This window comes from Ornithorhynchus anatinus, chromosome 1 (assembly GCF_004115215.2).
Source record: "Ornithorhynchus anatinus isolate Pmale09 chromosome 1, mOrnAna1.pri.v4, whole genome shotgun sequence".
NCBI lineage: Eukaryota > Metazoa > Chordata > Mammalia > Monotremata > Ornithorhynchidae > Ornithorhynchus > Ornithorhynchus anatinus.
In genome coordinates, this window is record NC_041728.1 from 48,633,415 (window position 1) to 48,636,677 (window position 3,263).

At 37.9% G+C, this 3,263-nt stretch overlaps 1 non-coding gene across 1 annotated transcript; it reads left to right on the forward strand.

The window, feature by feature from the left end:
- The first annotated feature begins 229 nt into the window (after positions 1–229).
- On the forward strand, positions 230–371 carry LOC114817542. The gene has a single exon (XR_003765409.1). It is a non-coding gene; the product is annotated as a small nucleolar RNA SNORA7 (small nucleolar RNA).
- The last annotated feature ends 2,892 nt before the right edge of the window (positions 372–3,263 follow it).

Genomic DNA, 3,263 nt, shown 5'->3' on the forward strand with positions numbered 1-3,263 from the left:
GACTGCTCTGGGCCTCAGTTTTCTTATTTGTAGAATGGGAATTCAATACCTGTTCTCTCTCCTACTTAGTCTGTGAGCCTCATGTGAGATAGGGCCATTTGACACCCGATTGTTTTGTACCCTCCCTAGCACTTAGTAAAGGGCATGGCACAGGATTAACTCATTTTTATTATCATCATCATCATTATTAGCAACACTTCCTTTTTATGGAAGAGAGACCAGAAGAGCTTCCCTCTCAGGATCACACCTGGAGAATTTCCAGTATTCTACCAGACTTAGCTACGGGAGGGAGAGTCAAGCAGAGGCATACCCATTCATTCTATTCCTAGCTTGGCCAGTGACTAGCGAGTGGAAGGCAATCTGCTACAAATCAAAACTCACCTTTGCTGGGCAGCGGCAACATGGGAGAGAGTTGAAAGCAGAGACTCAAGTTTACAGAGTAGAAGAAGGCAATGGTAAACCACTTCCGTACTTTTACTGAGAAAACTCTATGGATACATTACCAGAATGATTGCAGATGGAAGTGGGGTATTCTGGGGGAGATGTGTCCATTGAGTCACTCCGGGTTGGAGACAACTCAACAGCCTAAGACAAGTCAAGACCAGAAGAGCCTCTCAAAAAACTTAGTTGAAATACAGCTGGATTGGTTCCAAACCAAAAAGGTATTTCTAGTTCACAATGGGGTAAAGCTCCAGTACTCTTTTGCCTTCAGAGTTTGTAAAACAGTCACTCTAATTATTCTCAAGAACAGACACAAAGCTTAATTATGCAAAAGATAAATCATCTTGCATGTAATTAACTTGAAATTATAATGGCAATAAAAATACAGTTAAATTATTATTGATACATTAAAATTGTATGAATGATAATATATTTAATTGGCATTTAACAAGATAGCTGAAACAAATTAATTAGATATCAATTTACATACTTAATGAGTGTTGGTTCCTGTAACAGTTAAGCCCACATCTACTGGAAAATAATTGAGGTTCTCAATTGGTCATACTTATGTATGTACTTTATACAAATCAGGTGTACACACATGAATATGTATTCTACAAAGCAAGCCTTTCTCATTTATTCACACTCACCAGTCTGTGTTGACAGTTATGAATATGTGGCATTGACCACAATGTAATCTAAGGCTTTAATTTTTTTTATTGTGTTTTGATCTCTCAATTAAGGAAATAGTTGATCTAGATAACTTTCTTCTTTTTCCTTCCTGAAAGCTACCAAAATACTTTCTGGATTAGCTTGCAAATCTCTTTTATTGTTTTCTCTGTTTTGTAACTGCCAAATTCTGACAAGAGATCAAGACACAGATTTTGTGGGGTACAACTATTCCACTGATGCTGTTTGCCCTCCCCCTTTGATACTGCAGCCAGCACTAAAAGTGTACAACCCTGTTTGCATTTTCTTCCTGTACTCAAAAAGATCAAGTTGATCAAGATGAGAGGGTCTCTTGCCATGTGTCAATGGAGCAAGTTCCTCTATTTTCTGGAGACATTTTTTGTACTAAGACTACCTTCAAGGAGCTCATAATTCAAAGACACATCCTATCAGGGCCTGGTGAGAAAAAACACTCCAGAATTCCTCTGTCTTCCCGGTACCAGATTCCCCACCAGTCAAATTATTTTCCCAGCATTCTGCAAAATAACACTGAGTCAAATTTGTTTCAACCAAGTTTCAAGTTTGTTCTCAACCAGGATTTCATCAATCCACCAAATATAGGAAAAGCATTTTACTGTCATTGTTTTGTTCTATGGTCTAAAAAGAAGACTGTGATAGCTCTGATGTAGCAGACTAAGGTTACTGCCCTGTAACTGATAATACCAAGAGAGAAGCTGATTATTTGATCTTCGAGGTGGAAATGGAAAAACCACATTCTCAAAAGAAAACTTGCAAGGAGATTAAAGTACACCTTCCCTGACAGAAATGTTTGTTCTTTCAGAGATGTTCTAGCTTTAACAAACAGTCCTTTCCTCTCATAAAGCACCCCTAAACTAACTGATGGAAAAATAGAGAAGTAAAAATTCACTTGAATACCGTCAACCTGTGAAAACACAAGAATGGCAAGAATCCATTTGGTGCAGATCACAGCCACATACAATTCCAACCAAGAGGCAGAAAATTGACCATGTTAGGAACTTGAGGTTTTAGGAAACTCACTGTTCTTCTCACCTCTCCGCCCACCTTCCCCCACTCACTCCCTCTCTGTCACTCTGCAAAATCTAATTTAGTGTCAAAGAACACTTTTCCTAAGTACTGGAAATGCTCTTCTTCTGTCACATTAGAGACAAACTGTGCCATTAAAAGGATGTATAGCAATTGCTCCAGTCAAATGGTAAGTACATCAGCCTAAGAAGTCAGCTTCTCAGGAATGAATAGTGACCTTTATAGATTCACGATGTCTACCTTATCTCCTGAACAATAATGTTACAGTGTATAACATCCACTGGGTTTTTCACTGATTTAAAAGTACTGTGGTTTAAACAGGAAGTTTAAATCCTGAGTGATTTAGAAAATATCCCTTTCCCCCTCTCTGCAAGGAAAGCATATATTGCTCTGAATCCCTATGGTGTGCCTCTACAGATCCCCTTATTTTGCATTTTCTATATTCTCCTCCTTTTGGGCCTTTAATCATCCAGGTGGGAGTTGTTGTCTGCCTAGCTCTTTGAGACCTTATTGACCCAAGAGGTAAGGTGAACTCATTCATTAGGGAAGTGGCCCCAAGAATTCCTGTTATTCATAATCAACCTGTTTAAGAGTAACATTTTTGAGAGTGATTTACAATGATTACCAATTTAGCAGTGATTACCAATCCCCAGAGTAATCTAACCAAATGTAATCAAGTTTCAATGTTTGAAAGTGCCTAGACTATACTAAAGTTTCACAGAGAGACAGAATCAAAGAATGGAGTCATCACACATGTAGCCCAAAATGTTTGGATTTTAATGCTAAGGGCCAGAGTTAGATAAAATAGGCAAGCATGGAGGTTGCAAGAGGAACCTAAGATTGATTAGATTCAATCTTTTCTGATAAATTCTGAAAGCGAAAACAGTCCACTCTGTGTCAGATACACTGACTTTAGGATTGTAAAGTAACATGGGCAAGATTTAAAAGTACCCTTGACCTGTTGGTTTGACCTAGGATTAAAAATCAGAATTGACATGAGTAAGGTTTTTTGGGTTTGTTTTTGATATTTAAATGAATATTCCTAACAAGAACATAGTTTGGTAGGGAATTTCCATCTTTATGGAAAT